The 14,845-nt window shown below is 44.1% G+C and overlaps 1 long non-coding RNA gene across 1 annotated transcript in view; it reads left to right on the top strand.

The window, feature by feature from the left end:
* Nucleotides 1-14,096, top strand: part of LOC123377672 — a 72,404-nt gene extending 58,308 nt beyond the window's left edge. The window contains exons 2-3 of the long non-coding RNA XR_006582270.1: nucleotides 8,854-9,011; nucleotides 13,990-14,096. This is a non-coding gene — a long non-coding RNA (uncharacterized LOC123377672). The remainder of the gene's footprint in view (nucleotides 1-8,853; nucleotides 9,012-13,989) is intronic.
* The last annotated feature ends 749 nt before the right edge of the window (nucleotides 14,097-14,845 follow it).

Consider the following 14,845-nt stretch of genomic DNA (forward strand, 5'->3'; position numbering starts at 1 on the left):
CAGGTATACTCTACTGGGAATGGTCTAAAAAATTATGCTCTTCCTTTGCTGTCCCTATGATCCCTCGCCTACAAAACTGATCTAAATTAAACTGTAAAACAGTGATCTACTTTACTGTTCCTGCCAAAACTACACATTTCATCCCCAATTTAGACATCAATGGATTAAATATTAAAATAAAGATGGGCCCAAACTGGAATCCCAAATCCATACAATCTGAACCAGGATCCACATTTTTCAGCTGGGTCTGTCAAAATATTGTTTTCTGTTTCTTACCCTGCCTACAGCAAAATGAGACTCTGATTTTCACAGGTAGGTTTATTTATAGTAACACATAGAAGAATTGAAAAATCTCAAATAGCCTGTTATCTTTTTCTCATTTTTTAAAGCTTATTATCCAACCAGATTCAAATGACAACACTGTGACAAAAGCAGACAGGATCAGAATGGAATGCCCGCAGTAGGGTGACCATGTGTTTGGTTTTTGATTGGCCAATGGGAGTTGGGAGGGCAGTGCCTGCGTGCGAGAGCAGTATGCAGAGCCACCTGCTGCGCCTCCGCATAGGACCCAGACTTGCTGGCCACTTCCAGGGTGCAGCGCGGACTCAGGAGAGGCAGGTAGCCTACCTTAGCCCCTCTGCTGTGCCACTGACTGGGAGTCTCTGGAGCCCCAACTCCCTCCCCAGCCCTGAGCCCCCCCAAACCACGAGCCCCCTCCTGCACCCAAACCCCTCATCCCCGGCCCCAACCCAGAGCCCACACCCCCTCCAACACCCCAAGCTCCTGCTGCAGCCCAGAGCCCCATCTCAGACCCTGAACCCTTCTGCCCCACCCCCCAGGCTGGAGCCCTCTTCTGAATCCCAAGCCAGTCTTTCCTACCCTACCCCAGAGCCTGCACCCCCAGCCAGAGCCCTCACCCTCTCCTGCACCCCAACCCCCTGCCCCAGCCCAGTGAAAGTGAGTGAGGGTTGGGGCAAGTGAGCCACTGAGGGAGGGGGGATGTAGTGAGTGGGGGGCAGGGCCTCAGGGAAGGGGTGGGGTTAGGGTGTTCGGTTTTGTGGAATTAGAAAGTTGGCAACCCTAATGCTCTCTGACATCAACAGCCTATTGCCCTACATAGGTCTATTGAAAGGCAGGATCTTCTGAATTTATAGAAGCAAACCATTAGCTGCAACACCTTAATAAGGTCACAGAACAGAGTACCAAACATTCACTTAAAGTGGGAGAATATATGTATTTGAAACAGGGCTGGATTAACTTTTTGTGGGCTGGGCTCTGAACATATTTGTGGGCCCCTGTGAGGGCAATGGAACATGGTGCGGGGAAGTTGGTCTTTGTAGTGAGGGACATGGCACGGCGGGAGCGGCCCCACTCCACCCAGAGTGAGGTAACTGTTTACAAACTGTCAGTCACCAGACGCACACTGGCCCACCTAGCCCTGTGCTGCCATGGGGGTGGGTCCATGCCATGCCACACAGCCCCTCCGCCCAGTACCCCCTGGACCCACTATGCCAGGGTTTCTCAAACAGGGGTTGCTGCTTGTGTAGGGAAAGCCCCTGGTGGGCCAAGCCGGTGTGTTTACCTGCCCCATCCGCAGGTCCGGCTAATCGCAGCTCCCACTGGCCGTGGATCGCTGCTCCATGCCAATGGGAGCAGCGATCCATGGCCAGTGGGAGCCGCGATCGTCCAGACATGCAGACAGGGCAGGTAAACACACGTCCTGGTTCGGCAGGGGCTTTCCCTACACAAGCGGCGACCCCTGTTTGAGAAACCCTGCACTATGCCCAGCACCCCCATACACAAATGCACAGTGCTCTGAATACCACCACCCCTGCCCAGCACCGACTCAGCCTCACCACAACTGCCCAGTACCCCACACAGATCCCCCACTGCCCAGCACCCCAACATGCACAGATCTTCACCACCCCCACTGCCCAATACCCTTCCCCGCAGCGCCCCCACCATAACTACACAGTGGCCCCAACAGACCCACACTGCATAGCACCCCAAAATACACAAACCTCCCCCACTGCCCAGCGCCTCCCATCCCCTCCCATCCCAGCATCCCCGCCACAGACCCACTCCCCCATGCCCTGCCGAGCCAGCGCAGAGCGGGGATCCCCCCTCCCATCACAGTGCTAGGGGGAAGGACAGCTGAGGCTCAGGAGCACAGAGCCACACAGTCCTACCCGCCTGGCATTGATGGTACTTGTGGTGGAGGAGGCGTTTCCTTGCATGAGCGGGGGGGGGGGGGACGCAGCCTCCAACTTCCCCAGCCCCCGCTTCCACAGAGCTGCAGGGAGAGGTGGGCCCCACCCTTGGGGAACCCAAAGACCATGGTTACTGGCCCAGAGTGGCAGCAGCTGAGGGCTCCTCTCTGCCCCGGGCTCTGCTGGTGGCTGCCTGCCTGCCTGCCAGTGATGGGGGCAGAGAGAAGTCCTCAGCCGGCCACAAGGAGCAAGCAGTGGTTGTGGGGGAGGGGCTAGACAGGGGCCGTCAGGTGGGGCCGGGGCAGAGAGAAGCCCTAGCCGGCCAGCTGAGAGGAGCAAGCGGAGTGGGGGCGGGAGGAGCCAGGCCGTAGAGAGGAGCCAGCTGTTCCGGGCGCAGCGCAAGTGGATTGGGTGGGGCTGGGCCAGGGCCCCTTTTGAGTATGGGCCTGGTGCCATGGCACCATCGTAAACCCAGTACTGATTTGAAATGATGCTGGGTTTCTGAACCGAGTGAACAGAGAAGTAGGCAAACAAATGCAGACCAGTGGTATGACATATGGAATCACAACTATTCTTAAGCAGGAGATGTTTATAAACAAAAAAACTACAACTACAGTCACAAACTATCATACTTCCACACTGCTTGAATTCCAGCTTTCTCTTCTTTATTTACCAAGAACCACACCCTGCCTGGAATTTAAACAGCACACAGAGACATCTAGTGGCTGGATAGTATATTACAAGTAGACGTACCACATTACAGACTGAATTCTTATCCCCCACAAGCACAGTTCATGTTCAGGAGAAATTCTAAAACGTATACAAAACAGCTTTTATTGCAAAGGGAAGAACTGAAGTGTTTTGGGGGCATTTAAGAGAAACTAACATGTTAATGGAGTTTATTCCTTAAACACCTTTATTCCCCGTGATAACAGATAGCTAAGATGTTAGTATGTTGCCAAATGCTTTCCAAGGTTACAGTTTGGGGATGTGTTATTGCAAGTTGTCTGAAACATTCAGATAACGTATTTGAGAGAGATGAGAAAGGAGAAAGCTTGGTTCTTCAGCTGTTAACCATGTGAGTAATACCTGCTGGCTTCGGTGTTCTTCAATGGGAATTCTCGCATTTGTAAGAATTACTCAAATGTGAATAAGGGGTGCATATTGGCCCAGAGAGTGATAGAGAGATTCCAACCATTGCCACTTATCTCTCATAGCTAGTTCTATTGTCCCCCTGAGTGCAAAAAAAGCACCAACAATGCACACAAGCATGCACAGAAACATACCCCGACTCACTCAAATGCTGCTGCTCCTGCTCCCATTAAATCCCATGTCTGATGTGTCATAGTCAGTGCTTAATTTGTAATGAAAGAGGTGCTGGGGCTCAAGCAATTTTTTTTTTACTTTCATAACTGGTGCGGCAAGTGGCAGGTGCTGGGGCTCAGCCCACACAAGCTCTGGAACAAAATCAGCACTGGTCATAGTGAAGGGATGTGGAAGAAATGCAACCAGAGCAGCAATCCCAAGGGCTGCCACACATACCAGTGCAGGACCAAGGGGTCCCAGGTAGAAGTATTTAAAAGTTGCATGCAGCAACAAGTGGAATGCAGATGGATGGTTTGCAAAAATGATTTATGAAGACCCAGAGAGCCATAAATATTAAAGGTATTGAATAACAAATCCCCAGCACTTTAATCACGGCACAACAATTGATATTTTCAACTACAACAACAAAAAAATCTGAGCTTTTTAATCTCTTTTTTTAAACCCTCGTCCTTAATGAGGGATAATGCTAGATTGAAGAGGGCCAAACAGATTTATTGATCCAGATTCAGAGACATCGGTGTAAATCAGGACAGTGGAGAAGTACGCCACTACTGGCTTATGTTCTTTTCCTGCAAAAGGATGGGGATGAAAGAACAAGTGTCTGAATGAATGACTGAATAGATGAATGAATGAAAGAATGAATGCAGAATCAAATAACTACATTAAAATACATTGCCAACTTGTTGGACTGGCATAGCAAGGGAACTAACTCTTCAGGGCCTCACTATAAAAACAGTCGACAATGTCTCAATTTTTAATATAAAATTAAAATCCGCTTTGCCCAATCTCTCTGAGTGTTTAACTGCAAGTGAAGGTCAAAAGAAGGTTTGCATTTGGAAAGACTGCGGGAGCTGGCCTGCGGTGCTATCAAATGTATGCTTTTGTATAGCTTAGTTATTAAAAAAACAAACCAAACCAACCAAAACAAAAAACCCAAACCCCAGATTATCTGAATGCTACATTTATGAACTACAACACTATGTACATTAATATTCATTCTGCCTGTGTTACCTCCAGGGCTGGCTTAGACAAGCTGACAACCTGCAAGTACATGGGGCCCTGGCTTGGTGTGTATATGTGTGTGTGCGTGCTCATCGGGCTGGGGGGGGGGGAGGAGTGGTGTCCCACCAGGGACAGCTTGCAATGCTAGTGTGATGTTTACTGTGCATGCCTCACTGCTGCATGGTGTGGAGTTCCAGCTGCTGTGAGCTGACAAAGCTCTGTGGTAAAAATAGCTGAAGCCATTTGGGAAATCAGGATGTCTTCTCATTTATCACAGCCCTAGCTAGCCTGGGGCACAATGAAGGTTCCCCTTCCTCCTATCTCACAGGATCCTCTGGCCCCATCTGAAACACACACACAAGCTTTCGATATATTTCTTGGGCTGCCCCTCCAGCCCACTGAGTCCCATCAGGACTGAATCTCTCCCTCCAGGCCCCTCGCTAACATTTCAGAGCAGTTGGCGGCAAATGGGCTAGGATGCTGAGCAGTGAAACTTTTGCCTTGCAGCTGCAGGAGCCTAAATGAAGGGCTTTGCAGGGGGCCTCAGAAGTGCTTGAACCAGGTCTGTATACCTTATATTTTACTTATTTCATACAATATCAATACACTACACAGTCTTTCAATGGAGGATGTCAACCCACTTTACACACGTGAATTCATTACACCTCACAACAAGCCTGCAAGAAAGGCATCATCATCCCTATTGTATAGCTGGGGAAACTGAGGTACAGAGAAATCAAACCACCTGCTCGGAGACAGTCAGTGGCAGAGTTGGGAACAGAAGTCAGGAGCTCTGACTATCTACCAACACAATATGGGACTAATTCTCCTTTCACTTATACTGGTACAAATCAGAAGTAACTCCACCAAAGCAGGTGAGAGAAGAATCTGACCCTATATGCCAAATTGTCTGTTGTTTGTAAATGGGTACAGCAGAATTTGGCCCTTCATCTATATCTTTCTACATCGGTCTTGTAAATTCTGCTTACTTGAGGCAAGTATGTATTTTTTGATCAGTGAGTCAAATATCTTTAGTTTTCTCATTATTTCCAATCCTCGTAGTAAAAGGCAGAATAATGTACTTTGTGCCTAGGCTGGTAAATTTTCGTAACAATTTTACATGGCTGCTCTACATATATATGCACTACATATGAATGCAACATTTAATTTTCATTCATTTGAAAAGTTCCGTTCTCCTATTACCAAGCTTTAGCCTTAACCTTGTAAGGACAAACAACGGCACCTGCATGGATCTGATTGTAGGATCAGGTCCATATTAGTAAATATCCATTTTCAATTTTTAATTAGTTCAGCACAAGTGTGATGTTCTCATTCCTGGGAAGGAAGGGGAAATATTGTGGATAGAAATCTTGTTTGTAGACACTGACAGTTGTAGGTTGTTCATCAAAGGATGTAAGATATTTAAAGAACACACCAAATGCCCTCTGCTTGCTTCTGCCTATAGATACTGCTTTCTGCCTCCTCAAAAACAATTTTTATTGCTTTTGAAGACAGCATGGTGAGCTAAGCTCATGCTTTCTGAAAACCATCTGGTTTTGACTTTCCTGATCTGATGAGCCGAAGCATGCCCATTTGGTTCACCATCACTTCAGGGTGTAATAATACTGGTAAAACCTGGCATAAAGAATCACAGCAAAGGAAATTCATCCTGAAGCTTTTTGGGATTATCAGATATTACTAGTATCAACAAGTGAGCGGAATGAAGGTCAGTGACAATCCGAGGGTTGTTTTTTGGCCTAAAAATGTATGTTCTTTTGCTGTATAAGAGCTAGGTCTTCTTCTTCTGATTTATTAATGTGGCATGAGTTTGGTGGTCACAGCCAGTTCCCAGTGGACAGGCATTCACATCACAGACAACTACCACATTGATTAGTGTTGGCAATTTCATCATACAGATCAGTGACCTCAATGGGCATGGTAACCAACATAGTCTTCCATCCATAGACATGGACACTCCAAATCAAGAGTGGGGCAGTGCAGTTTTTATGGCTGCCCATCTGACTCCTTTCATGAATTCACACACACATGCTATATATATTTCTGAGGGGGAAAGTACATTAAATAAGTTTATTTAATTCAATACAAATAAGATACTGTTGGTTTTTTTTTAAACGATTAACATGTCCAAATTAGTTATTGGTGCTGATGCTTCTATTTTCAGAATAGATTAACACCAAGTGTTCTTAGTGGTACCAGATGACAGAACAAGGAGTAATGGTCTCAAGTTGCAGTGGGGGAGGTTTAGGTTGGATATTAGGAAAAAAAATTCACTAGGAGGGTGGTGAAACACTGGAATGGGTTACCTAGGGAGGTGGTGGTTTTTAAGGTCCACTTGACGAAGCCCTGGCTGGGATGATTTAGTTGGGAATTGGTCCTGCTTTGAGCAGGGGGTTGGACTATATGACCTCCTGAGGTCCCCTCCAACCCTGATATTCTATGATTCAAGTTATTTGGTAGGTATGTGGACCAACAGTTCCCAAAAGCTCACACAATCCTTTAAATCTATGGATATAAATGGTTACACTAGTAAAATGTAAATTTGCACTTACAAAATGTACAGTTAAATATCTACAGTACACATCTCTTTATATACCTATTCTAACACAGGTTTTGCTACCCAGTTTTCAATGATAAATTTGCAGGTGCAATTTTAGAGCCCCCCTTCCCCTTCTTTAAATCTGTTTGTTTGTTTGTATATTGCTACTAATGGGTAGCTGTATTATTTGCTGTCAGCACTGTACATATTTTCATTCTGTTATACTAGCTTTTTCCTTATGTGTCTCCATTTGTATTTTGAGTAGATTTTTTTTTTAATACACAAACTATTTCCTCTGGGGGAAAAAATATAGAGGAGAGACGTTCCGTGATGTAAAAGATTAAAAACAAGGAGTGTGCTATGGAATATATCTGAGATGTACAGGTAGCAAAGCACAATATATTCTCTTGGTACCCAAACTACACATCTTATGTAACTGCTTTCAGCAGGCTCAGTAGCTGCTAAAAGCAGGTGTTTATTCTGAAAAGGCAGCAATGCTTTTCTGTCATGTTACATTAAGTCACTTATGACGCATCATGTTATATTGTACCACGTCATACTGGTGCATATGGCAAAGAAGCCAAAGCAGAATAACATGATGTGACAGACAACATTTAGTAAAAATATTCACTTATTTGGCTCAGATACTTGCTATCGGTTTGAATCAGAGCATGTTGCCTAAAATGAAGCTGGCAGATTGAGGTGAATGGTTAAGTGTCTGTGGTTCACAAGCAACTGTACCTGATGTAAATTTTGAAGTTTCTTGGCATGTACCTGGTATTTATTTTATTGTCAGTTATTATACCTCCTCATGTTCTTTCTCTCTCAGTTTAACCACTTCTGAACTTTTTCCTCCTCTCATTGCTTTAAGTAGGTTGATCGTTTATTCCTTAGTACCTTTTGTTAGTTTGACATAACACAAGAGTTCCTGAATCAAGATCACATTTTGAATCTGTTTATACAGAAAATTATAGAGCATTGTTAAAGGACTGACTGTCTAATCCACAAAATCCAGATTTAAGGTTTTTAACAGTACTGCAGAAGTACTCTTCATTGCAAGTCTTCCAGATTCCAAGTTTAAATAAGTACTTTTTATTTTGATGGCATTGCCTTAAGTGCTATTTTACATCAGAGTGAAGTTATTGTGAACTACACAAAAACAAATGCCTGGCAGCTGTTTGTTTATGTAGTCAGGAGGACTAAGGCACCTATATTTTATAATGGAAGAAAGTGTTTTTGATGGACTAAAAAAAGAATATTGAAACTTTGTTATTGCTATTGGGATTTTTGTAGCTATTTCACGATAATTCTTTTTGTAAAATGGAGAGCTCTCAAAAACGAGGGGCTAAGAACACTTACTGGAGTCAGGAATTTAGGATGAGGGGACATCACAGTCATTATCACCTGTGACTTAAGAAACATTTTAAACTCAGGTCTCCAGAAGTAAATGGCTAGTGCACTAATCCATGAAGCAGCCTCATCCATCAAGTTAGTAATACATACACATAGGTGCAGGGAAAAGTCAAAAGCCACAAGTGCAATAGATACCAGGAATATGACACTTCATGTTAGTTAAAGAAACAGAGAAGTGTGCTGCCCTCACTGTTCTTTGGTAATTGTTAAGCACACGTTGACAGACTGTTATGAACTCGATGAATTCCATCCACCCACTAGGGAAGACAGGGAGGACAGCATGGTCCTTTACCTCTGAAATCCAAGGTTCTGACTCAAATAAACTCAGTATTTATATTTTCACAGGCTCAGAATCAGAATGTTCTGTGGCAAAATCTCACTCAGTAGACGGGAAGGAGAAAAGAGAGAGACCAGCAGGTTGGGGGGGCTGGATATCACACTGCCAAACATTTGCATGGATTTGAAGACCACACTGTCTGTAAAAGTTGATGGAGCCCAAGGAGGTAAGCCAAATTGCCATGATATCATGTGATATTTACTAGTAATTTCCTTATTTATATATCATAGTCTTTTGATTTGACTAGTAATGCTCTGTAGATAAATGTAACTCTAATGAAAGGAATAAAACAAATCCTATTGATAATGGCCAAGATTTCCAAAAGCTGTGATTATTATTAATTATTTGTATTATGGTAACACCTAAGAACCCAGTCATGGATCAGGACCCCACTGTGATAGGCACTATACAAACACGGACCCTACCCTAAAGAACTTACAATTTAAGGAAAAGTGACTAATGATTGTGGGTACCCAAACTGATACACCTTAAAGGCAACTGATTTTCAAAGTGCTCCATATTTTGTGAAAATCGGGGGTGTCTCAAGTTGGGCATCCAAAATTAGAGGCACTCGGAATCATTACTCCCTTTTGAAAATCTTGGCCTATAGCATTTAACACCATTGTAAGAGACAACTTTATGTTCTCTGGGGAGGATATTAATGACTAAGGAATCAGCCTGCTCTGTTGTTCCTGACTAAGGCAGGAAGGGTGTTGGGAGCGTTCTCCTGCGAGAGGCTATGAATCCTGTGCTCACACTGATGTTGGGTTCCCTTCATTCCTGTGACGTTTTTAAGGTAGACATGTAAGGTTAAATAGAAGTATTGGGCCGGTCCCCTGTAGAAGTTGCTGCAAGCTATTTTGATGGTTTGAAATGTTTGAAATCCAAACGTTTGGATGTTTATTTGCACGGATATCAATGTACCTGAATCTCTTTGGCTAAGAAATCAAACAGGAAATCTTACAAGGTCAGGGTTTTTCTTCTGAGAGATCCAGTATTTCCTGGTTTCAGTCAGGTCAGAAATATTGAGAAGAAAAGCTGTTCCTGAGATATCACCTTATTCCTTCTCCTGATTCTAGCTGAAACCAATAAATGCAGAGGCAGCATAAGAAACTGAAACAATAAAGAAGATTTGACTGAAATTGTTTTGAACTTCTAAAATAGTTTCAGGTGCAAATCGAGTTTTGAATGATTGGTTTGGGTAAAATAGGAACCCACAGTTTGCACATCTATATAGAAGATATAAATTGAACTCCTCATCAAGATGATCTATTTTTGACTCTGGTAGGCTCACATTCTTAAAACATCCTACTGTCTCAAATTCACTTGCATTTACTTTTCAAAGAAAGCACATCCTTCATGGTTCCTGTGCAACAACTTCCAATTGCAGTATAAGTGAAATTGATGGATACTTTATGGACTGTACATTAAGGATGTTATCATTTATTTGCATAGGTTGAATATGGCATAAGCACCCTTGTCCTCAACTGGATGGACAAGGAGGGGAAGAGGATGAGGAGGAAAATCATCCATAAAAAAAAAGATGAGAGGAGGGGTTGGGTATGGAAAAGAGGGGAAGGGAATTTTCTTTTGGATGAAGAGTATTAATACTAGTCATTTCCCCTTCCTCTCTTCCTCTATTCCTCCATTAGGCCTTCCACACCCACACAGGTTGGTTCTTTGCTTTCTCACTTCCTAGAGATGGACTTGTCAAGGCGGTTCTCACTCAGTCAGGCACATCGCTATTTGGGTTTGATCTGAAGTTTGTGCAGATATCTCAATGATGTACATAATAAAATAAGTAATAAATAGTAAGTGATGCATCATATATAAACAGCATATAAATGGAATATTTGCTTTGGTATCATAACATGCCACATGTTTTCTCTTTAATCCTCTCCCCTTATCTTCACCAAGGATCATTAGTAACTGACAAAGAACAGCATGTTTACTCCAGCAGGATTGTCCTAATTTCTCCTTGACTGAGGCCAGCACCGAGATATTGTCCTGCCAAGGACAGAAATATGATCATGTGGAAAAGTGATATTCTCAGTTGTCTTGACTGGCACTGACCAGGGACCATTATAATTGTCACATTCTTCTTTCTACTTTCTTAGAAAGTAGTCTCCCTATCCTGAGCTGTGCAGCTCCCATTCTTGAAAACAAAAGGCTGCTAACTCAGATCAATTTCCCATGTACTAACGTACTGAGATACTTGCATTAAATGTTTATAAAGTTGTAAATCAACATACATGCACACACAACCCCATAACCAGCTGACACAAAATATACACTTTCCGAAGAAACAGATTAGTATAAAAATGTTATAAAGAATAAGACAATGCAGATCAAATCAAACCTAACAAATACAGTTACAGGTGAATTATGTTTATTAGTGTTAATTCTTTATAAGCAGACTTTATTCATGTCTGATCTACTAGACATGAGGGCTTTGAAAATCCTACTCATACTGGTTCCCATGGCTTTGTGAACTGTAGCTGGTAGCGGAGGTTCACCTTAGTACACAGCCCTTCAGTTCTGCATGGGTTCTGGATTTGCATGAACCCCAAAATGGCAAGTGTAACTGGGCAGCCATCTCCTGAGCACCCCTTGTCATCTAGGCTCTGCAGCACCCTGCCAGTTTCCCTCTCCTCTGGGCTCCTTAAGAACAGTCCAAAAGTTATAAACGTAAAATCCTCCGATGGGGATCTCCTTTATTAAGTCCAAATACACTCAAAATAAAGTCTCTTTCCACTAAGAGTCAAAATACAATATTTTCTGCCCAGACTCCAGCTCGGCCCAGTTCCTCCTTCATGAGGATCCATTGACTGTAGTTCTCTTTGGTCGCTCCTCCATGAGAAGTGTCACAGTCCTTCTCCCTCGGGATGTGCAGATTCATGGAGGTTCCGTTCCTGGACAGGAACCTTCTTCATCCCAGTCTGAAACCAGACCCAGCACCTGCTCCCCAAGGGACTGTCTCTTCCTATTCTTGGAGCAAGCAGAGAAGATGCAAGGCCTGCCCTGCCCCCTATTCCAGCTTCTGGCTGTCTCCCCTGGCTACCCATAGACCTCAGATCTTCTACCTCCTGTGCCCACCCTCCCCCAACTATCCATGGGCTTTTGTTTTTCTAACCCTCCCCTCCCCTAGAGGCCTCATTAGTTGCATGATCATCTGTCACATTGCTTAATTCATTCTCTCCACCTGGAGAAGCATGTAGGCACAGACAACCCATGCCTGCCGATACTGGGGGGCAGAGTGAGGGCAGCCAGCTTCAGCAGTGTTGCTGAGCGTACTCAGTCCATGTGAGTAGGCTCAGTACAAGCCAAGCAGCAAAGCTGGCAGGGCACATGACCCCGCATGCATAGATGCCAACTTTCCCTGGTGCCCGTGGGTGCTGGTGCTCCCCACCCCCACCCCAACTCCACCCTTTCCCCACCCCTGCCCCGACCCCATTCCAACCCCTTCCCCAAAGTCTCTGCCCCAGCTCCGTCCCCTCTGTGCCCCTATTGGATCCCTTCCCCGGCCCTGCCTCTACCCCGAGCACGCTGCATTCCCCCTCATCCCCGCTCCCTCCCAGCTGCGTGAAACAGCTGTTTTGCGGCACAAGCGCTGGGAGCTAGGGGGAAAAAGCAGGCATGCAGCGTGCTCAGGGGAGGAGGCGGAAGCGGAGCAGTGGTGAGCTGGGAGGGGAGCTGCTGGTGGGTGCTGAGCACTCACAGAATCAGCACCTATGCCTGCATGCTCCCCCCATGTATCTCCTCTGCAAGTAGGGTCTGTCAAAGGTAGGCTGAGATCTATCTTCCCTTAAAGGGCCAGTCTCCCTGTGATAGTATGTAAACTTGAAACAAACCCTTGCAAAATTCATTTTGTATGAAACAAGTCCCTGTTGCCACTTGTCCCTTCCTGTATCATTCCCTCTTCCCAACAGAACTCAGACACGTATGTTATCTTGAACAGCCACCCAGAAGATATGGTGGTGGCCAGGTAGTCTGCATCATTATCCCCAAGAGGTCTCCTAAAGGTAGGGTGACCAGATAGCAAGTGTGAAAAATCGGGATGGGTGTGGGGGGTAATAGTAGCCCATATAAAAAAAGCCCCAAATATCAGGACTGTCTCTATAAAATCAGGACATCTGGTCACTCTACCACCCTATCTAAGGTGGTCCAGGGGCCTGTTAGGGGGAAGCAGATCAGTGCAACTAGGAGAGAATGTGTGTTGGAGTTCTCCTTCCACTTGGTTCAGCTGAGGATGATTTTTTTTAACAGCTGTACCGTACAACACCACAGATGTACATGATGCTTTACATGACAGCCGAGGCCCCATCCCTGCTCCAAAGAGCTTACAGAAAACATTTAAAAAGCACTTTAGTGTCTTAAGGAACTTATGTTTCATGACTCTTAAGTGTCTAAGTCATTTCTGAAAATGACTTAGGCACTTTTGAAAATGTTACTTTACAACCTAAACTGAGCACAACATGAGAAAATGCTAGAGAAGATAATAAAAACAGGAAAGGAGAAGAAATTCCCAGAATAAAGTTATGGGATTGTTTGGGTGGTACACAGCACATCAAGTTAATGCCTAGAAATTTGTTTGAACTGCTTAAAAGGTCATGGCATCATCCGCTTTATGGAGGCTCTGAGTGCATCCCCCTCTGCACTAACACGGAGCAGTGGCTCCACTTCCCAGCCACATTCTGCCTGACCCCTATGCATGGGTACGAATGTGCATTCTAGGGAAACCTCCTTGTATCCGCACTTCCTTCTTATTCACCTAGACAAAGCTAGCCACAATTTGGTCCTTAAATGAGTGCTTAGTGAGGTGTCAAAATGCACATGTAAAAAAGAAAGAACCCCTTATTATCTTCAGTTACACCAGTCACTCCAATTGCCTTTGTGAACATATTTCTGCTTATCAGTGTGTGCCGTTATTATTGTGCACCTTGCAGCTCACTTTGGAAACTTAGCTCCGCATGTGCCAACATTCTGAGAAATGAAAATTGGAGTGAAAAGATTCCATTCTCTTCTCATTTACCTGATGAAAAAAATAAATCAAAAGAAATTAAATAATTAATACTGAATGTAGCTGAACAATTGCTAAGAAGTGTATTTAATAATTTTTGGTTGCTTTTTTTTTTCTATTTTAGGAACAAAACAGGGACAATTGAAGCATATTCTTCTCAAGCAGAACAACACTTCTGTGGCGAGAGCTGAAGGAAATGCATTGTTTTGATTGGAATATTTTTTCATTAACAGGCTGTTCAAAATAAACAAAATGATTTGATTCATAGTGCCTGTGGCTGAATCAGGTTAACACTGGCATGCTTCCACACTTGAGCGCATCTTCACTAATCAATCAGAAACACACTTGCTGGCAAGAAAGGTCACATCTTTAATCACACAACAGCAACTTTTTGACAACAAACAGGGTATCTGCATACAGCCAGATTTGGCTCTCTGTTACATAGGTTTAATATGCAACATACTGAAGATGATGGGTGCCAGATAGAGAGAGAGAGAGAGAGATAAAGCTGCAGTGTCTCCCGCAATTATGCCTGTGAATACCATGTACTGTAAGCTACGGCAGTTAAATTAGAGATCATGATATTATGCTCTCCATAAACACTTGTATCGTGGATTAAATTCAAGGTAATTGAAAAAGAGGAGAATGAAATAAAATATAATGTATAGGTGGGCACTGGCCTGATCTCTTTGGTTCGGTACCAAAGTATTACTGTCCATATTGAAGCAACACCCCAGTGAGCATGATGCTATTGGAGGTGTTATCTTTCAGAGGATATATATAAAAAAAAAGTCCTCGACTTCTTTGGTCACTGAGGATTCTATGACAAAGACAGTTAGCCCCAGTCTCCAGACTAAATTACATCTCAGGAAATTAGAGTTACTATTTTCATTAATAGATTCCAAGGCCAGAAGGGACCACTGTGATCATCTAGACAGACTCCCTTATAATGAAGGCCACAGAACTTCCCCAAAGTAATT

Source organism: Mauremys mutica, chromosome 9, assembly GCF_020497125.1.
Source record: "Mauremys mutica isolate MM-2020 ecotype Southern chromosome 9, ASM2049712v1, whole genome shotgun sequence".
NCBI classification, from domain to species: domain Eukaryota; kingdom Metazoa; phylum Chordata; order Testudines; family Geoemydidae; genus Mauremys; species Mauremys mutica.